This window comes from Carcharodon carcharias, chromosome 22 (genome assembly GCF_017639515.1).
Source record: "Carcharodon carcharias isolate sCarCar2 chromosome 22, sCarCar2.pri, whole genome shotgun sequence".
In the NCBI taxonomy this organism is placed as follows: Eukaryota; Metazoa; Chordata; class Chondrichthyes; order Lamniformes; family Lamnidae; genus Carcharodon; species Carcharodon carcharias.
In genome coordinates, this window is record NC_054488.1 from 4,161,131 (window position 1) to 4,182,868 (window position 21,738).

Genomic DNA, 21,738 nt, shown 5'->3' on the forward strand with positions numbered 1-21,738 from the left:
AGTGCAGAGAAAAGGGGCTCGTACTGTGCTAGTGCAGAAAAAAGGGGCTCGTACTGGGCTAGTAGAGAGAAAAGGGGCTTGTACTGGTCTAGTAGAGAGAAGGAGCTTGTACTGGGCAAGTACAGAGAGAAGGAGGTCGTACTGGGCTATTACAGAGAGGAGGAGTCCGCACTGTGCAAGTACAGAGAGAAGGAGCTTGTACTGGGCAAGTGCAGAGAAAAGAGGCTCGTACTGGGCAAGTACAGAGAGAAGGGGCTCGCACTGGGCAAGTACAGAGAGAAGGGGCTCGCACTGGGCATGTACAGAGAGAAGGGGCTCGTCTGGGCTAATGCAGTGAAAAGGGGCTCGTCCTGGACTAGTACAGAAAGAAGGAGTTCGTACTGGACTAGTGCAGAGAGAAGGAGCTCGTACTGGACTAGTACAGAGAGAAGGAGCTCGTACTGGGCGAGTACAGAGAGAAGGAGCTCATACTGGGTTAGTACAGAGAGAAGGAGCTCGTACTGGACTAGTGCAGAGAGAAGGAGCTCGTACTGGACTAGTGCAGAGAGAAGGAGCTCGTACTGGACTAGTGCAGAGAGAAGGAGCTCATACTGGGCGAGTACAGAGAGAAGGAGCTCATACTGGGCTAATGCAGTGAAAAGGGGCTCGTCCTGGACTAGTACAGAAAGAAGGAGTTCGTACTGGACTAGTGCAGAGAGAAGGAGCTCGTACTGGACTAGTACAGAGAGAAGGAGCTCATACTGGGCGAGTACAGAGAGAAGGAGCTCATACTGGGTTAGTACAGAGAGAAGGAGCTCGTACTGGACTAGTGCAGAGAGAAGGAGCTCGTACTGGACTAGTGCAGAGAGAAGGAGCTCGTACTGGACTAGTGCAGAGAGAAGGAGCTCGTACTGGACTAGTGCAGAGAGAAGGAGCTCATACTGGGCGAGTACAGAGAGAAGGAGCTCATACTGGGTTAGTACAGAGAGAAGGAGCTCGTACTGGACTAGTGCAGAGAGAAGGAGCTCGTACTGGACTAGTGCAGAGAGAAGGAGCTCGTACTGGACTAGTGCAGAGAGAAGGAGCTCATACTGGGCGAGTACAGAGAGAAGGAGCTCATACTGGGTTAGTACAGAGAGAAGGAGCTCGTACTGGGCTAGTGCAGAGAGATGGAGCTCGTACTGGACTAGTGCAGAGAGAAGGAGCTCGTACTGGGCTAGTGCAGAGAGAAGGAGCTCGTACTGGGCTAGTGCAGAGAGAAGGAGCTCGTACTGGGCTAGTGCAGAGAGAAGGAGCTCGTACTGGACAAGTACACAGAGAAGGGGGTCGTACTGGGCAAGTGCAGAGAAAAGGGGCTCGTACTGGGCAAGCGCAGAGAAAAGGGGCTCGTACTAGGCTAGTACAGAGAGAAGAGGCTTGTACTGGGCTAGTACAGAGAGAAGCAGATCGTACTGGGCAAGTACGGAGACAAGGGCCTCGTACGTGGTTAATAGAGAGAGAAGGAGCTTGTACTGGGCTAGTACAGAGAGAAGAGGCTTGTGCTTGATTAGAACAGAGAGAAGGAGGTCGTACTGGGCTAGTGCAGAGAAAAGGGGCTCGTACTGGGCGAGTACAGAGAGAAGGAGCTCATATTGGGCTAGTACAGAGAGGAGGAGTCCGCACTGTGCAAGTACAGAGAGAAGGATCTTGTACTGGGCAAGTGCAGAGAAAAGAGGCTCGTACTGTGCTTGTACAGAGAGAAGGAGCTCGTACTGGCCTAGTACAGAGAGAAGGGGCTCGTACTGGGCTAGTGTAGAGAGAAGGGGCTCATACTGGGCAAGTACAGAGAAAAGGGGCTCGTACTTGATTAGTACACAGAGAAGGAGCTCATACTGGGCCAGTACTGAGAGAAAAAGCTCATACTGGGCTAGTACAGAGAGAAGGGGTTTGTGCTGGTCGAGTGCAGAGAGGAGGAGCTCGTCCTGGGCTAGTACAAAGAAAAGGGGCTCGTACTGGGCAAGTGCAGAGAGAAGGGGCTCGTACTGGGCAAGTGCAGAGAAAAGGGGCTCGTACTGGGCTAGTAGAGAGAAAAGGGGCTTGTTCTGGGCTAGTAGAGAGAAGGAGCTTGTACTGGGCAAGTACACAGAGAAGGGGGTCGTACTGGGCAAGTGCAGAGAAAAGGGGCTCGTACTGGGCTAGTACAGAGAAAAGGGGCTTGTACTGGGCTAGTAGAGAGAAGGAGCTTGTACTGGGCAAGTACACAGAGAAGGAGGTCGTACTGGGCAAGTGCAGAGAAAAGGGGCTCGTACTGGGCTAGTACAGAAAAAAGGAGCTTGTACTGGTCTAGTACAGAGAGGAGGGGCTTGTACTGGGCAAGCACAGAGAGAAGGAGGTCGTACTGGGCTAGTGCAGAGAAAAGGGGCTCGTACTGGGTTAGTACAGAGAGAAGGAGCTCATATTGGGCTTTTACAGAGAGGAGGAGTCCGCACTGTGCAAGTACAGAGAGAAGGAGCTTGTACTGGGCAAGTGCAGAGAAAAGGGGCTCTTACTGGGTTAGTACAGAGAGAAGGGGCTCGTACTGGGCAAGTACAGAGAGAAGGGGCTCGTACTGGGCTAGTACAGAGAGAAGGGGCTCATACTGGGCAAGTACAGAGAAAAGGGGCTCGTACTGGCCAAGTACAGAGAAAAAGGGCTCGTACTGGGCTAATGCAGAGAAATGGGGCTCGTACTGTGCTAGTGCAGAGAAAAGGAGTTCTTACTGGGCAAGTACAGAGAGAAGGGGCTTGTACTTGGCAAGTACAGAGAGAAGGGGCTCGTACTGGGCAAGTACAGAGAAAAGGTGCTTGTACTGGGCTAGTACAGAAAAAAGGAGCTCGTACTTTGTTAGCACAGAGAGAAAGCGCTCGTAGTGGGCTCGTACAGAGAAAAGGGGCTCGTACTGGGCAAGTACAGAGAGAAGGAGCTCGTACTTGGTTAGTACAGAGAGAAGGAGAACGTACTGGGCAAATACAGAGAGGAGGGACTCGTACTTGGTTAGTACACAGAGAAGGAGCTCAAACTGGGTTAGTACAGAGAGAAGGGGCTCGTACTGGACTAGTACAGAGAGAAGGAGCTCGTACTGGGCTGTTGCAGAGAGAAGGAGCTCGTACTGGACAAAAACAGAGAGAAGGAGCTCGTACTGGGTTAGTACAGAGAGAAGAGGCTGGTACTGGGTTAGTACAGAGAGAAGGGGCTGGTACTGCATTAATACAGGGAAAAGGGGCTCGTACTGGGCTAGTACAGAGAGAAGGAGCTCATACTGGACTAGTGCGGAGAGAAGGAGCTCGTACTGGGCTAGTGCAGAGAGAAGGGACAGGTACTGCGTTAGTACAGAGAGAAGGGGCTGGTACTGGGTTAGTACAGAGAGAAGTGAATGGTACTGCGTTAGTACAGAGAGAAGGAGCTCGTACTGGGCTAGTACAGAGAGAAGGGGCTCGTACTGGACTAGTACAGAGAGAAGGATCTCGTACTGGGCAAGCGCAGAGAAAAAGGGCACCTACTAAGCTAGTACGGAGAGAAGGGGCTCGTATTGGGCAAGTACAGAGAGAAGGGGCTCGTACTTGGTTAGTAGAGAGAGAAGGAGCTTGTACTGGGCTACTACAGAGAGAAGGGCCTCGTACTAGGCTAGTGCAGAGAAAAGGGGCTCGTACTGGGCTAGTGCAGTGAAAAGGGGTTCGTACTGGACAGAAACAGAGAGAAGGAGCTCCTACTGGACTAGTACAGAGAGAAGGAGCTCCAACTGGACTAGTACAGAGAGAACGAGCTCAAACTGGGTTAGTACAGAGAGAAGGAGCTCGTACTGTACCAGTACAGAGAGAAGGAGCTCGTCCTGGATTAGTGCGGAGAGAAGGAGCTCGTACTTGGCTAGTGCAGATCGAAGGAGCTCGTACTGGTCTAGTGCAGATCGAAGGAGCTCGTACTGGGCTAGTGCAGAGAGAAGGAGCTCGTGCTGGGCTAGTGCAGAGAGAAGGAGCTCATACTGGGCTAGTGCAGAGAGAAGGAGCTCGTACTGGGCTAGTGCAGAGAGAAGGAGCTTGTACTGGGCTAGTGCAGAGAGAAGGAGCTCGTGCTGGGCTAGTGCAGAGAGAAGGAGCTCGTACTGGGCTAGTGCAGAGAGATGGAGCTCGTACCGGGCTAGTGCAGAGAGGAGCTCGTAATGGGCTTGTACAGACAAAAGGGGCTTGTACTGTGCTAGTAGAGAGAGAAGGAGCTTGTACTGGGCTAGTACAGAGAGAAGGAGCTCTTATTGGGCTAGTACAGAGAGGAGGAGTCTGCACTGTGCAAGTACAGAGAGAAGAAGCTTGTACTGGGCAAGTGCAGAGAAAAGGGGCTCGTACTGTGCTTTTGCAGAGAGGAGTTCTTACTGGGTTAGTACAGGGAGAAGGAGATCGTACTGGGCAAGTACAGAGAAAAGGGGCTCGTACTTGGTTAGTACAGGGAAAAGGGGCTGGTACTGGGTTAGTACAGAGAGAAGGGGCTGCTACTGGGTTAGTACAGAGGGAAGGGGCTCGTACTGGGCTAGTACAGAGAGAAGGAGCTCGTACTGGGCTAGTACAGAGAGAAGGAGCTCGTACTGGTCTAGTACAGAGAGAAGGGGCTCATACCGGGCAAGTACAGAGAAAAGGGGCTCGTACTGGCCAAGTACAGAGAAAAAGGGCTCGTACTGGGCTAATGCAGAGAAATGGGGCTCGTACTGTGCTAGTGCAGAGAAAAGGAGTTCTTACTGGGCAAGTACAGAGAGAAGGGGCTTGTACTTGGCAAGTACAGAGAGAAGGGGCTTGTACTTGGCAAGTACAGAGAGAAGGGGCTCGTACTGGGCAAGTACAGAGAAAAGGTGCTCGTACTGGGCTAGTACAGAGAAAAGGGGCTCGTACTTGGTTAGCACAGAGAGAAAGCGCTCGTAGTGGGCTAGTACAGAGAAAAGGGGCTCGTACTGGGCGAGTACAGAGAGAAGGAGCTCGTACTTGGTTAGTACAGAGAGAAGGAGAACGTACTGGGCAAATACAGAGAGGAGGGACTCGTACTTGGTTAGTACACAGAGAAGGAGCTCAAACTGGGTTAGTACAGAGAGAAGGGGCTCGTACTGGACTAGTACAGAGAGAAGGAGCTCGTACTTGACTAGTACAGAGAGAAGGAGCTCGTACTGGAATACTGCAGAGAGAAGGAGCTCGTACTGGGCTAGTGCAGAGAGAAGGAGCTCGTACTGGGCTGTTGCAGAGAGAAGGAGCTCGTACTGGACAAAAACAGAGAGAAGGAGCTCGTACTGGGTTAGTACAGAGAGAAGGGGCTGGTACTGGGTTAGTACAGAGAGAAGGGGCTGCTACTGGGTTAGTACAGAGGGAAGGGGCTCGTACTGGGCTAGTACAGAGATAAGGAGCTCGTACTGGGCTAGTACAGAGAGAAGGAGCTCGTACTGGGCTAGTACAGAAAGAAGGGGCTCATACTGGTCTAGTACAGAGAGAAGGGGCTCATACTGGGCAAGTACAGAGAAAAGGGGCTCGTACTGGCCAAGTACAGAGAAAAAGGGCTCGTACTGGGCTAATGCAGAGAAATGGGGCTCGTACTGTGCTAGTGCAGAGAAAAGGAGTTCTTACTGGGCAAGTACAGAGAGAAGGGGCTTGTACTTGGCAAGTACAGAGAGAAGGGGCTCGTACTGGGCAAGTACAGAGAAAAGGTGCTCGTACTGGGCAAGTACAGAGAAAAGGGGCTCGTACTGGGCGAGTACAGAGAGAAGGAGCTCGTACTTGGTTAGTACAGAGAGAAGGAGAACGTACTGGGCAAATACAGAGAGGAGGGACTCGTACTTGGTTAGTACACAGAGAAGGAACTCAAACTGTGTTAGTACAGAGAGAAGGGGCTCGTACTGGACTAGTACAGAGAGAAGGAGCTCGTACTGGACTAGTGCGGAGAGAAGGAGCTCGTACTGGTCTAGTGCAGAGAGAAGAAGCTCGTACTGGGCTAGTGCTGATCAAAGGAGCTCGTACTGGGCTACTGCAGAGAGAAGGAGCTCGTGCTGGGCTACTGCAGAGAGAAAAAGCTCGTACTGGGCTAGTACAGATAGAAGGGGCTCGTACTAGGGTAGTGCAGAGAGTTGGAGCCTGTACCGTGCTAGTAGAGAGAGAAGGAGCTTGTACTGGACTAATGCAGAGAAAAGGGACTCGTACTGTGCTTGTACAGAGAGAAGGAGCTCGTACTGGGCTAGTACAGAGAGAAGGGGCTCGTACTAGGCTAGTGCAGAGAGAAGGGGCTCGTACTTGATTAGTACACAGAGAAGGAGCTCATACTGGGCCAGTACTGAGAGAAAAAGCTCATACTGGGCTAGTAAAGAGAGAAGGGGTTTGTGCTGGTCGAGTGCAGAGAGAAGGGGCTCGTACTGGGCAAGTGCAGAGAAAAGGGGCTCGTACTGGGCTAGTAGAGAGAAAAGGGGCTTGTACTGGGCTAGTAGAGAGAAGCAGCTTGTACTGGGCAAGTACACAGAGAAGGAGGTCGTACTGGGCAAGTGCAGAGAAAAGGGGCTCGTACTGTGCTAGTGCAGAAAAAAGGTGCTCGTACTGGGCTAGTAGAGAGAAAAGGGGCTTGTACTGGTCTAGTAGAGAGAAGGAGCTTGTACTGGGCAAGTACAGAGAGAAGGAGATCGTACTGGGCTATTACAGAGAGGAGGAGTCCGCACTGTGCAAGTACAGAGAGAAGGAGCTTGTACTGGGCAAGTGCAGAGAAAAGAGGCTGGTACTGGGCAAGTACAGAGAGAAGGGGCTCGCACTGGGCAAGTACAGAGAGAAGGGGCTCGCACTGGGCATGTACAGAGAGATGGGGCTCGTACTGGGCTAATGCAGTGAAAAGGGGCTCGTCCTGGACTAGTACAGAAAGAAGGAGCTCGTACTGGACTAGTGCAGAGAGAAGGAGCTCATACTGGGCGAGTACAGAGAGAAGGAGCTCATACTGGGTTAGTACAGAGAGAAGGAGCTCGTACTGGACTAGTGCAGAGAGATGGAGCTCGTACTGGACTAGTGCAGAGAGAAGGAGCTCGTACTGGACTAGTGCAGAGAGAAGGAACTCATACTGGACTAGTGCAGAGAGAAGGAACTCGTACTGGGCTAGTGCAGAGAGAAGGAGCTCGTACTGGGCTAGTGCAGAGAGAAGGAGCTCGTACTGGACAAAAACAGAGAGAAGGAGCTTGTACTGGGTTAGTACAGAGAGAAGGAGCTTGTACTGGGTTAGTACAGAGAGAAGGGGCTGGTACTGGGTTAGTACAGAGAGAAGGGGCTGGTACTGCATTGGTACAGAGAGAAGGAGCTCATACTAGGCTAGTACAGAGAGAAGGGGTTCGTACTGGGCTAGTACAGAGAGAAGGAGCTCATACTGGGCAAGCGCAGAGAAAAGGGACTCGTACTAGGCTAGTACAGAGAGAAGAGGCTTGTACTGGGCTAGTACAGAGAGAAGCAGATCGTACTGGGCAGGTACGGAGACAAGGGCCTCGTACGTGGTTAGTAGAGAGAGAAGGAGCTTGTACTCGGCTAGTACAGAGAGAAGAGGCTCGTGCTTGATTAGAACAGAGAGAAGGAGGTCGTACTGGGCTAGTGCAGAGAAAAGGGGCTCGTACTGGGCTAGTACAGAGAGAAGGAGCTCATATTGGGCTAGTACAGAGAGGAGGAGTCCGCACTGTGCAAGTACAGAGAGAAGGAGCTTGTACTAGGCAAGTGCAGAGAAAAGAGGCTCGTACTGTGCTTGTACAGAGAGAAGCAGCTCGTACTGGCCTAGTACAGAGAGAAGGGGCTCGTACTGGGCTAGTGCAGAGAGAAGGGGCTCATACTGGGCAAGTACAGAGAGAAGGGGCTCGTACTTGATTAGTACACAGAGAAGGAGCTCATACTGGGCCAGTACTGAGAGAAAAAGCTCATACTGGGCTAGTACAGAGAGAAGGGGTTTGTGCTGGTCGAGTGCAGAGAGAAGGAGCTCGTCCTGGGCTAGTACAAAGAAAAGGGGCTCGTACTGGGCAAGTGCAGAGAGAAGGGGCTCGTACTGGACAAGTGCAGAGAAAAGGGGCTCGTACTGGGCTAGTACAGAGAAAAGGGGCTTGTACTGGGCTAGTAGAGAGAAGGAGCTTGTACTGGGCAAGTACACAGAGAAGGAGGTCGTACTGGGCAAGTGCAGAGAAAAGGGGCTCGTACTGGGCTAGTACAGAGAAAAGGGGCTTGTACTGGGCTAGTACGGAGAGGAGGGGCTTGTATTGGGCAAGCACAGAGAGAAGGAGGTCGTACTGGGCTAGTACAGAGAGAAGGGGCTCGTACTGGGCTAGTACAGAGAGAAGGAGCTCGTACTTGGCAAGCGCAGAGAAAAGGACCTCGTACTAGGCTAGTACAAAGAGAAGGGGCTCGTACTGGGCTAGTACAGAGAGAAGGGGCTCGTACTGGGCTAGTACAGAGAGAAGGGTCTCGTACTGGGCAAGGACGGAGAGAAGGGGCTCGTACTTGGTTAGTAGAGAGAGAAGGAGCTTGTACTGGGCTACTACAGATTGAAGGGCCTCGTACTTGATTAGTACAGAGAGAAGGAGCTCATACTGGGTCAGTACTGAGAGAAAAAGCTCGTACTGGGCAAGTACAGAGAGAAGGGGCTCGTACTGGGCAAGTACAGAGAAATGGTGCTCGTACTGGGCAAGTACAGAGTAAAGGGGCTCGTACTGGGCTAATGCAGTGAAAAGGGGCTCGTACTGTGCTAGTGCAGAGAGAAGGAGCTCATACTGGGCTAGTACAGAGAAAAGGGCCTCGTACTGGGCGAGTACAGAGAGAAGGAGCACGTACTTGGTTAGTACAGAGAGAAGGAGCTCATACTGGTTTAGTACAGAGAGAAGGAGCTCGTACTGGACTTGTACAGAGAGAAGGAGCTCGTACTGGACTAGTACAGAGAGAAGGAGCTCCTACTGGACTAGTACAGAGAGAAGAAGCTCGTACAGGGCTAATGCAGAGAGAAGGAGCTCGTACTGGGCTGTTGCAGAGAGAAGGAGCTCGTACTGGACTAGTGCAGAGAGAAGGAGCTCGTACTGGGTTAGTACAGAGAGAAGGGGCTCGTACTGGACTAGTGCGGAGAGAAGGAGCTCGTACTGGGCTAGTGCAGAGAGATGGAGCTCGTACTGGGCTAGTGCAGAGAGAAGGAGATCATACTGGGTTAGTACAGAGAGAAGGAGCTCGTACTGGACTAGTACAGAGAGAAGGAGCTCGTACTGGACAAGTACAGAGAGAAGGAGCTCGTACTGGACTAGTACAGAGAGAAGGAGCTCGTACTGGGCTAGTGCAGAGAGAAGGAGCTCGTACTGGACTAGTACGGAGAGAAGGAGCTCGTACTGGACTAGTACGGAGAGAAGGAGCTCGTACTGGACTAGTACAGAGAGAAGGAGCTCGTACTGGGTTAGTACAGAGAGAAGGGGCTGGTACTGGGTTAGTACAGAGAGAAGGGGCTGGTACTGCATTAGTACAGAGAGAAGGGGCTCGTACTGGGCTATTACAGAGAGAAGGGGCTCGTACTGGGCTAGTACAGAGAGAAGGAGCTCGTACTGGGCAAGCGCAGAGAAAAGGACCTCGTACTAAGCTAGTACAAAGAGAAGGGGCTCGTACTGGGCTAGTACAGAGAGAAGGGGCTCGTACTGGGCTAGTACAGAGAGAAGGGGCTCGTACTGGGCAAGGACGGAGAGAAGGGGCTCGTACTTGGTTAGTAGAGAGAGAAGGAGCTTGTACTGGGCTACTACAGATTGAAGGGCCTCGTACTTGATTAGTACAGAGAGAAGGAGCTCATACTGGGTCAGTACTGAGAGAAAAAGCTCGTACTGGGCAAGTACAGAGAGAAGGGTCTTGTGCTGGTCTAGTGCAGAGAGAAGGAGCTCATCCTGGGCTAGTGCAGAGAAAAGGGGCTCGTACTGGGCTAGTACAGAGAAAAGTCGCTTGTACTGTGCTAGTAGAGAGAAGGAGCTTGTACTGGGCTAGTACAGAGAGAAGGAGCTCTTATTGGACTAGTACAGAGAGGAGGAGTCCGCACTGTGCAAGTACAGAGAGAAAAAGCTTGTACTGGACTAGTGCAGAGAAAAGGGGCTCATACTGTGCTTTTGCAGAGAGGAGTTCTTACTGGGTTAGTACAGGGAGAAGGAGATCGTACTGGGCAAGTACAGAGAAAAGGGGCTCGTACTTGGCTAGTACAGGGAAAAGGGGCTCGTACTGGGCAAGTACAGAGAGGAGGGGCTTGTACTGGGCAAGTACAGAGAGAAGGAGGTCGTACTGGGCTAGTGCAGAGAAAAGGGGCTCGTACTGGGCTAGTACAGATAGAAGGAGCTCATATTGGGCTAGTACAGAGAGGAGGAGTCTGCACTGTGCAAGTACAGAGAGAAGGAGCTTGTACTGGGCTAGTACAGAGAAAAGGGGCTCGTACTGGGCATGTACAGAGAGGAGGGGCTCGTACTGGGCAAATACAGAGAGAAGGAGCTCGTACTTGGTTAGTACAGAGAGAAGGAGCTCGTACTGGGCAAGTACAGGGAGAAGGGACTCGTATTTGGTCAGTACATAGAGAAGGAGCTCATACTGCGTTAGTACAGAGAGAAGGAGCTCGTACTGGACTAGTACAGAGAGAAGGAGGTCGTTCTGTGCTAGTGCAGAGAAAAGGGGCTCGTACTGGGCTAGTACAGAGAGAAGGAGTTCGTATTGGGCAAGTACAGAGAGGAGGAGTCTGCACTGTGCAAGTACAGAGAGAAGGAGCTTGTACTGGGCAAGTGCAGAGAAAAGGGGCTCGTACTGTGCTAGTGCAGAGAGAAGGAGTTCTTACTGGGCAAGTACAGAGTGAAGGGGCTTACTGGGCAAGTACAGAGAGAAGGGGCTCGTTCTGGGCTAGTACAGAGAGAAGGAGCTCGTACTGGGCAAGCGCAGAGAAAAGGGGCTCCTACTAGGCTAGTACAGAGAGAAGGGGCTCGTACTGGTCAAGTACAGAGAGAAGGGGCTCGTACTTGGTTAGTAGGGAGAGAAGGAGCTTGTACTGGGCTACTACATAGAGAAGAGGCTCGTACTTGATTAGTACAGAGAGAAGGAGCTCATACTGGGCCAGTACTGAGAGAAAAAGCTCGTATTGGGCCAGTACAGAGAGAAGGGGCTCGTGCTGGTCTAGTGCAGAGAGATGGAGGTCGTCCTGGGCTAGTGCAGAGAAAAGGGGCTCGTACTGGGCTAGTGCAGATAAAAGGGGCTCGTACTGGGCTTGTACAGAGAAAAGGGCTTGTACTGGTCTAGTAGAGAGAAGGAGCTTGTACTGGGCAAGTACAGAGAGAAGGAGGTCGTACTGGACTAGTGCAGAGAAAAGGGGCTCGTACTGGGCTAGTACAGAGAGAAGGAGCTCATATTGGGCTAGTACAGAGAGGAGGAGTCCGCACTGTGCAAGTACAGAGAGAAGGAGCTTGTACTGGGCAAGTGCAGTGAAAAGAGGCTCGTACTGTGTTTAGTGCTGAGACAAGGAGTTCTTACTGGGCAAGTAGAGAGAAAAGGGGCTCGCTTTGGGCAAGTACAGAGAGAAGGGGCTCGCACTGGGCAAGTACAGAGAGAAGGGGCTCGTGCTGGGCAAGTACAGAGAAAAGGGGCTCGTACTGGGCTAATGCAGAGAAAAGGGGCTAGTACTGTGCTAGTGCAGAGAGAAGTAGCTCATACTGGGCAAGTACAGAGAGAAGGAGCTCGTACTGGGCTAGTGCAGAGAGAAGGAGCTTGTACTGGCTTAGTACAGAGAGAAGGAGCTTGTACTGGGTTAGTACAGAGAGAAGGGGCTGGTACTGGGTTAGTACAGAGAAAAGGGGCTGGTACTGCATTAGTACAGAGAGAAGGAGCTCATACTGGGCTAGTACAGAGAGAAGGAGCTCGTACTGGGCTAGTACAGAGAGAAGGAGCTCGTACTGGGCAAGCGCAGAGAAAAGGGGCTCGTACTAGGCTAGTACAGAGAGAAGAGGCTTGTACTGGGCTAGTACAGAGAGAAGCGGATCGTACTGGTCAAGTACGGAGACAAGGGCCTCGTACGTGGTTAGTAGAGAGAGAAGGAGCTTGTACTTGGCTAGTACAGAGAGAAGAGGCTCGTGCTTGATTAGAACAGAGAGAAGGAGGTCGTACTGGGCAAGTGCAGAGAAAAGGGGCTCGTACTGGGCTAGTAGAGAGAAAAGGGGCTTGTACTGGGCTAGTAGAGAGAAGGAGCTTGTACTGGGCAAGTACACAGAGAAGGAGGTCGTACTGGGCAAGTGCAGAGAAAAGGGGCTCGTACTGGGCTAGTGCAGAAAAAAGGGGCTCGTACTGGGCTAGTAGAGAGAAAAGGGGCTTGTACTGGTCTAGTAGAGAGAAGGAGCTTGTACTGAACAAGTACAGAGAGAAGGAGGTCGTACTGGGCTATTACAGAGAGGAGGAGTCCGCACTGTGCAAGTACAGAGAGAAGGAGCTTGTACTGGGCAAGTGCAGAGAAAAGAGGCTCGTACTGGGCAAGTACAGAGAGAAGGGGCTCGCACTGGGCAAGTACAGAGAGAAGGGGCTCGCACTGGGCATGTACAGAGAGAAGGGGCTCGTACTGGGCTAATGCAGTGAAAAGGGGCTCGTCCTGGACTAGTACAGAGAGAAGGAGCTCGTACTGGACTAGTGCAGAGAGAAGGAGCTCGTACTGGACTAGTGCAGAGAGAAGGAGCTCATACTGGGCGAGTACAGAGAGAAGGTGCTCATACTGGGTTAGTACAGAGAGAAGGAGCTCGTACTGGACTAGTGCAGAGAGAAGGAGCTCGTACTGGGCAAAAACAGAGAGAAGGAGCTTGTACTGGGTTAGTACAGAGAGAAGGAGCTGGTACTGGCTTAGTACAGAGAGAAGCGGCTGGTACTGCATTAGTACAGAGAGAAGGAGCTCATACTGGGCTAGTACAGAGAGAAGGGGTTCGTACTGGGCTAGTACAGAGAGAAGGAGCTCGTACTGGGCTAGTGCAGAGAGAAGGAGCTCGTACTGGACAAAAACAGAGAGAAGGAGCTTGTACTGGTTTAGTACAGAGAGAAGGAGCTTGTACTGGGTTAGTACAGAGAGAAGGGGCTGGTACTGGGTTAGTACAGAGAGAAGGAGCTCGTACTGGGCAAGCGCAGAGAAAAGGGGCTCGTACTAGGCTATTACAGAGAGAAGAGGCTTGTACTGGGCTAGTTCAGAGAGAAGCAGATCGTACTGGGCAAGTACGGAGACAAGGGCCTCGTACGTGGTTAGTAGAGAGAGAAGGAGCTTGTACTGGGCTAGTACAGAGAGAAGAGGCTCGTGCTTGATTAGAACAGAGAGAAGGAGGTCGTACGGGGCTAGTGCAGAGAAAAGGGGCTCGTACTGGGCTAGTACAGAGAGAAGGAGCTCATATTGGGCTAGTACAGAGAGGAGGAGTCCGCACTGTGCAAGTGCAGAGAAAAGAGGCTCGTACTGTGTTTAGTGCAGAGACAAGGAGTTCTTACTGGACAAGTAGAGAGAGAAGGGGCTCGCACTGGGCAAGTACAGAGAGAAGGGGCTCGCACTGGGCAAGTACAGAGAAAAGGCGCTCGTACTGGGCAAGTACAGAGAAAAGGGGCTCGTACTTGGTTAGTACAGTGTGAAGGAGCTCATACTGGGTTAGTACAGAGAAAGGAGCTCGTACTGGACTAGTACAGAGAGAAGAAGGTCATTCTGTGCTAGTGCAGAGAAAAGGGGCTCGCACTGGGCTAGTACAGAGAGAAGCAGCTCGTTCTGGGCTAGTACAGAGAGAAGGAGCTCGTACTGGGCTAGTACAGAGAGAAGGAGCTCGTAATGGGCGAGTACAGAGAGAAGGAGCTCGTATTGGGCTAGTACAGAGAGGAGGAGTCCGCACTGTGCAAGTACAGAGAGAAGGGGCTTGTACTGGGCTAGTACAGAGAGAATGAGCTCATATTGGGCTAATACAGAGAGAAGGAGCTCGTACTGGGCTAGTACAGAGAGAAGGAGCTCGTACTGGGCAAGCGCAGAGAAAAGGACCTCGTACTAGGCTAGTACAAAGAGAAGGGACTCGTACTGGGCTAGGACAGAGAGAAGGGGCTCGTACTGGGCTAGGACAGAGAGAAGGGGCTCGTACTGGGCAAGGACGGAGAGAAGGGGCTCGTACTTGGTTAGTAGAGAGAGAAGGAGCTTGTACTGGGCTACTACAGATTGAAGGGCCTCGTACATGATTAGTACAGAGAGAAGGAGCTCATACTGGGTCAGTAATGAGAGAAAAAGCTCGTACTGGGCAAGTACAGAGAGAAGGGGCTCGTACTGGGCAAGTACAGAGAAATGGTGCTCGTACTGGGCAAGTACAGAGTAAAGGGGCTCGTACTGGGCTAATGCAGTGAACAGGGGCTCGTACTGTGCTAGTGCAGAGAGAAGGAGCTCATACTGGGCTAGTACAGAGAAAAGGGCCTCGTACTGGGCGAGTACAGAGAGAAGGAGCACGTACTTGGTTAGTACAGAGAGAAGGAGCTCATACTGGTTTAGTACAGAGAGAAGGAGCTCGTACTGGACTTGTACAGAGAGAAGGAGCTCGTACTGGACTAGTGCAGAGAGAAGGAGCTCGTACTGGGTTAGTACAGCGAGAAGGGGCTCGTACTGAGCTAGTACAGAGAGAAGGAGCTCATACTGGACTAGTGCGGAGAGAAGGAGCTCGTACTGGGCTAGTGCAGAGAGAAGGAGCTTGTACTGGGCTAGTGCAGATCGAAGGAGCTCGTACTGGGCTAGTGCAGAGAGAAGGAGCTCATACTGGGCTAGTGCAGAGAGAAGTAGCTCGTACTGGACTAGTACAGAGAGAAGGAGCTCGTACTGGACAAGTACAGAGAGAAGGAGCTCATACTGGGCTAGTGCAGAGAGAAGGAGCTCGTGCTGGGCTAGTGCAGAGAGAAGGAGCTCGTACTGGGCTAGTGCAGAGAGAAGGAGCTCGTACTGGGCTAGTGCAGAGAGATGGAGCTGGTACTGGGCTAGTGCAGAGAGAAGGAGCTCGTACTGGGTTAGTGCAGAGAGAAGGAGTTCGTACTGGGCTAGTGCAGAGAGAAGGGGCTGGTACTGGGTTAGTACAGAGAGAAGGGGCTGGTACTGCATTAGTACAGAGAGAAGGGGCTCGCACTGGGCTAGTACAGAGAGAAGGGGCTCGTACTGGGCTAGTACAGAGAGAAGGGGCTCGTACTGGGCTAGTACAGAGAGAAGGAGCTCGTACTGGGCTAGTGCAGATCGAAGGAGCTCGTACTGGGCTAGTGCAGAGAGAAGGAGCTCATACTGGGCTAGTGCAGAGAGAAGTAGCTCATACTGAGTTAGTACAGAGAGAAGGAGCTCGTACTGGACTAGTACAGAGAGAAGGAGCTCGTACTGGACAAGTACAGAGAGAAGGAGCTCGTACTGGACTAGTACAGAGAGAAAGAGCTCGTACTGGACTAGTACAGAGAGAAGGAGCTCGTACTGGGCTCGTGCAGAGAGAAGGAGCTCGTACTGGACTCGTACAGAGAGAAGGAGCTCGTACTGGACTAGTACAGAGAGAAGGAGCTCGTACTGGGTTAGTGCAGAGAGAAGAGGTTCGTACTGGGCTAGTGCAGAGAGAAGGAGCTCGTACTGGGTTAGTACAGAGAGAAGGGGCTGGTACTGGGTTAGTACAGAGAGAAGGGGCTGGTACTGCATTAGTACAGAGAGAAGGGGCTCGTACTGGGCTAGTACAGAGAGAAGGGGCTCGTACTGGGCTAGTACAGAGAGAAGGAGCTCGTACTGGGCAAGCGCAGAGAAAAGGACCTCGTACTAGGCTAGTACAAAGAGAAGGGGCTCGTACTGGGCTAGTACAGAGAGAAGGGGCTCGTACTGGGCTAGTACAGAGAAAAGGGGCTCGTACTGGGCTAGTACAGATAGAAGGAGCTCATATTGGGCTAGTACAGAGAGGAGGAGTCTGCACTGTGCAAGTACAGAGAGAAGGAGCTTGTACTGGGCTAGTACAGAGAAAAGGGGCTCGTACTGGGCATGTACAGAGAGGAGGGGCTCGTACTGGGCAAATACAGAGAGAAGGAGCTCGTACTTGGTTAGTACAGAGAGAAGGAGCTCGTACTGGGCAAGTACAGAGAGAAGGGACTCGTATTTGGTCAGTACATAGAGAAGGAGCTCATACTGCGTTAGTACAGAGAGAAGGAGCTCGTACTGGACTAGTACAGAGAGAAGGAGGTCGTTCTGTGCTAGTGCAGAGAAAAGGGGCTCGTACTGGGCTAGTACAGAGAGAAGGAGTTCGTATTGGGCAAGTACAGAGAGGAGGAGTCTGCACTGTGCAAGTACAGAGAGAAGGAGCTTGTACTGGGCAAGTGCAGAGAAAAGGGGCTCGTACTGGGCTAGTACAGAGAGAAGGGGCTCGTACTGGGCTAGTACAGAGAGAAGGAGCTCGTACTGGGCAAGCGCAGAGAAAAGGACCTCGTACTAGGCTAGTACAAAGAGAAGGGGCTCGTACTGGGCTAGTACAGAGAGAAGGGGCTCGTACTGGGCTAGTACAGAGAAAAGGGGCTCGTACTGGGCTAGTACAGATAGAAGGAGCTCATATTGGGCTAGTACAGAGAGGAGGAGTCTGCACTGTGCAAGTACAGAGAGAAGGAGCTTGTACTGGGCTAGTACAGAGAAAAGGGGCTCGTACTGGGCATGTACAGAGAGGAGGGGCTCGTACTGGGCAAATACAGAGAGAAGGAGCTCGTACTTGGTTAGTACAGAGAGAAGGAGCTCGTACTGGGCAAGTACAGAGAGAAGGGACTCGTATTTGGTCAGTACATAGAGAAGGAGCTCATACTGCGTTAGTACAGAGAGAAGGAGCTCGTACTGGACTAGTACAGAGAGAAGGAGGTCGTTCTGTGCTAGTGCAGAGAAAAGGGGCTCGTACTGGGCTAGTACAGAGAGAAGGAGTTCGTATTGGGCAAGTACAGAGAGGAGGAGTCTGCACTGTGCAAGTACAGAGAGAAGGAGCTTGTACTGGGCAAGTGCAGAGAAAAGGGGCTCGTACTGTGCTAGTGCAGAGAGAAGGAGTTCTTACTGGGCAAGTACAGAGTGAAGCGGCTTACTGGGCAAGTACAGAGAGAAGGGGCTCGTTCTGGGCTAGTACAGAGAGAAGGAGCTCGTACTGGGCAAGCGCAGAGAAAAGGGGCTCCTACTAGGCTAGTACAGAGAGAAGGGGCTCGTACTGGTCAAGTACAGAGAGAAGGGGCTCGTACTTGGTTAGTAGAGAGAGAAGGAGCTTGTACTGGGCTACTACATAGAGAAGAGGCTCGTACTTGATTAGTACAGAGAGAAGGAGCTCATACTGGGCCAGTACTGAGAGAAAAAGCTCGTATTGGGCCAGTACAGAGAGAAGGGGCTCGTGCTGGTCTAGTGCAGAGAGATGGAGGTCGTCCTGGGCTAGTGCAGAGAAAAGGGGCTCGTACTGGGCTAGTGCAGATAAAAGGGGCTCGTACTGGGCTTGTACAGAGAAAAGGGGCTTGTACTGGTCTAGTAGAGAGAAGGAGCTTGTACTGGGCAAGTACAGAGAGAAGGGGCTCGTACTTGGCTAGTACAGAGAGGAGGTGCTAGTACTTGGCAAGTACAGAGAGAAGGAGGTCGTACTGGGCTAGTGCAGATAGAAGGAGCTCATATTGGGCTAGTACAGAGAGGAGGAGTCCGCACTGTGCAAGTACAGAGAGAAGGAGCTTGTACTGGGCAAGTGCAGGGAAAATGGGCTCGTACTGGGCTAGTACAGATAGAAGGAGCTTATATTGGGCTAGTACAGAGAGGAGGAGTCTGCACTGTGCAAGTACAGAGAGAAGGAGCTTGTACTGGGCTAGTACAGAGAAAAGGGGCTCGTACTGGGCATGTACAGAGAGGAGGGGCTCGTACTGGGCAAATACAGAGAGAAGGAGCTCCTACTTGGTTAGTACAGAGAGAAGGAGCTCGTACTGGGCAAGTACAGAGAGAAGGGACTCGTATTTGGTCAGTACATAGAGAAGGAGCTCATACTGCGTTAGTACAGAGAGAAGGAGCTCGTACTGGACTAGTACAGAGAGAAGGAGGTCGTTCTGTGCTAGTGCAGAGAAAAGGGGCTCGTACTGGGCTAGTACAGAGAGAAGGAGTTCGTATTGGGCAAGTACAGAGAGGAGGAGTCTGCACTGTGCAAGTACAGAGAGAAGGAGCTTGTACTGGGCAAGTGCAGAGAAAAGGGGCTCGTACTGGGCTAGTACAGAGAGAAGGGGCTCGTACTGGGCTAGTACACTGAGAAGGAGCTCGTACTGGGCAAGCGCAGAGAAAAGGACCTCGTACTAGGCTAGTACAAAGAGAAGGGGCTCGTACTGGGCTAGTACAGAGAGAAGGGGCTCGTACTGGGCTAGTACAGAGAAAAGGGGCTCGTACTGGGCTAGTACAGATAGAAGGAGCTCATATTGGGCTAGTACAGAGAGGAGGAGTCTGCACTGTGCAAGTACAGAGAGAAGGAGCTTGTACTGGGCTAGTACAGAGAAAAGGGGCTCGTACTGGGCATGTACAGAGAGGAGGGGCTCGTACTGGGCAAATACAGAGAGAAGGAGCTCGTACTTGGTTAGTACAGAGAGAAGGAGCTCGTACTGGGCAAGTACAGAGAGAAGGGACTCGTATTTGGTCAGTACATAGAGAAGGAGCTCATACTGCGTTAGTACAGAGAGAAGGAGCTCGTACTGGACTAGTACAGAGAGAAGGAGCTCGTACTGTGCTAGTGCAGAGAAAAGGGGCTCGTACTGGGCTAGTACAGAGAGAAGGAGTTCGTATTGGGCAAGTACAGAGAGGAGGAGTCTGCACTGTGCAAGTACAGAGAGAAGGAGCTTGTACTGGGCAAGTGCAGAGAAAAGGGGCTCGTACTGTGCTAGTGCAGAGAGAAGGAGTTCTTACTGGGCAAGTACAGAGTGAAGCGGCTTACTGGGCAAGTACAGAGAGAAGGGGCTCGTTCTGGGCTAGTACAGAGAGAAGGAGCTCGTACTGGGCAAGCGCAGAGAAAAGGGGCTCCTACTAGGCTAGTACAGAGAGAAGGGGCTCGTACTGGTCAAGTACAGAGAGAAGGGGCTCGTACTTGGTTAGTAGAGAGAGAAGGAGCTTGTACTGGGCTACTACATAGAGAAGAGGCTCGTACTTGATTAGTACAGAGAGAAGGAGCTCATACTGGGCCAGTACTGAGAGAAAAAGCTCGTATTGGGCCAGTACAGAGAGAAGGGGCTCGTGCTGGTCTAGTGCAGAGAGATGGAGGTCGTCCTGGGCTAGTGCAGAGAAAAGGGGCTCGTACTGGGCTAGTGCAGATAAAAGGGGCTCGTACTGGGCTTGTACAGAGAAAAGGGGCTTGTACTGGTCTAGTAGAGAGAAGGAGCTTGTACTGGGCAAGTACAGAGAGAAGGGGCTCGTACTTGGCTAGTACAGAGAGGAGGTGCTTGTACTTGGCAAGTACAGAGAGAAGGAGGTCGTACTGGGCTAGTGCAGATAGAAGGAGCTCATATTGGGCTAGTACAGAGAGGAGGAGTCCGCACTGTGCAAGTACAGAGAGAAGGAGCTTGTACTGGGCAAGTGCAGGGAAAATGGGCTCGTACTGGGCTAGTACAGATAGAAGGAGCTTATATTGGGCTAGTACAGAGAGGAGGAGTCTGCACTGTGCAAGTACAGAGAGAAGGAGCTTGTACTGGGCTAGTACAGAGAAAAGGGGCTCGTACTGGGCATGTACAGAGAGGAGGGGCTCGTACTGGGCAAATACAGAGAGAAGGAGCTCGTACTTGGTTAGTACAGAGAGAAGGAGCTCGTACTGGGCAAGTACAGAGAGAAGGGACTCGTATTTGGTCAGTACATAGAGAAGGAGCTCATACTGCGTTAGTACAGAGAGAAGGAGCTCGTACTGGACTAGTACAGAGAGAAGGAGGTCGTTCTGTGCTAGTGCAGAGAAAAGGGGCTCGTACTGGGCTAGTACAGAGAGAAGGAGTTCGTATTGGGCAAGTACAGAGAGGAGGAGTCTGCACTGTGCAAGTACAGAGAGAAGGAGCTTGTACTGGGCAAGTGCAGAGAAAAGGGGCTCGTACTGTGCTAGTGCAGAGAGAAGGAGTTCTTACTGGGCAAGTACAGAGTGAAGGGGCTTACTGGGCAAGTACAGAGAGAAGGGGCTCGTTCTGGGGTAGTACAGAGAGAAGGAGCTCGTACTGGGCAAGCGCAGAGAAAAGGGGCTCCTACTAGGCCAGTACAGAGAGAAGGGGCTCGTACTGGTCAAGTACAGAGAGAAGGGGCTCGTACTTGGTTAGTAGAGAGAAAAGGAGCTTGTACTGGGCTACTACATAGAGAAGAGGCTCGTACTTGATTAGTACAGAGAGAAGGAGCTCATACTGGGCCAGTACTGAGAGAAAAAGCTCGTATTGGGCCAGTACAGAGAGAAGGGGCTCGTGCTGGTCTAGTGCAGAGAGATGGAGGTCGTCCTGGGCTAGTGCAGAGAAAAGGGGCTCGTACTGGGCTAGTGCAGATAAAAGGGGCTCGTACTGGGCTTGTACAGAGAAAAGGGGCTTGTACTGGTCTAGTAGAGAGAAGGAGCTTGTACTGGGCAAGTACAGAGAGAAGGAGGTCGTACTGGACTAGTGCAGAGAAAAGGGGCTCGTACTGGGCTAGTACAGAGAGAAGGAGCTCATATTGGGCTAGTACAGAGAGGAGGAGTCCGCACTGTGCAAGTACAGAGAGAAGGAGCTTGTACTGGGCAAGTGCAGAGAAAAGAGGCTCGTACTGTGTTTAGTGCCGAGACAAGGAGTTCTTACTGGGCAAGTAGAGAGAAAAGGGGCTCGCACTGGGCAAGTACAGAGAGAAGGGGCTCGTGCTGGGCAAGTACAGAGAAAAGGGGCTCGTACTGGGCTAATGCAGAGAAAAGGGGCTAGTACTGTGCTAGTGCAGAGAGAAGTAGCTCATACTGGGCAAGTACAGAGAGAAGGAGCTCGTACTGGGCTAGTGCAGAGAGAAGGAGCTTGTACTGGCTTAGTACAGAGAGAAGGAGCTTGTACTGGGTTAGTACAGAGAGAAGGGGCTGGTACTGGGTTAGTACAGAGAAAAGGGGCTGGTACTGCATTAGTACAGGGAGAAGGAGCTCATACTGGGCTAGTACAGAGAGAAGGAGCTCGTACTGGGCTAGTACAGAGAGAAGGAGCTCGTACTGGGCAAGCGCAGAGAAAAGGGGCTCGTACTAGGCTAGTACAGAGAGAAGAGGCTTGTACTGGGCAAGCACACAGAGAAGGAGGTCGTACTTGGCAAGTGCAGAGAAAAGGGGCTCGTACTGGGCTAGTGCAGAAAAAAGGGGCTCGTACTGGGCTAGTAGAGAGAAAAGGGGCTTGTACTGGTCTAGTAGAGAGAAGGAGCTTGTACTGAACAAGTACAGAGAGAAGGAGGTCGTACTGGGCTATTACAGAGAGGAGGAGTCCGCACTGTGCAAGTACAGAGAGAAGGAGCTTGTACTGGGCAAGTGCAGAGAAAAGAGGCTCGTACTGGGCAAGTACAGAGAGAAGGGGCTCGCACTGGGCAAGTACAGAGAGAAGGGGCTCGCACTGGACATGTACAGAGAGAAGGGGCTCGTACTGGGCTAATGCAGTGAAAAGGGGCTCGTCCTGGACTAGTACAGAGAGAAGGAGCTCGTACTGGACTAGTGCAGAGAGAAGGAGCTCGTACTGGACTAGTGCAGAGAGAAGGAGCTCATACTGGGCGAGTACAGAGAGAAGGAGCTCATACTGGGTTAGT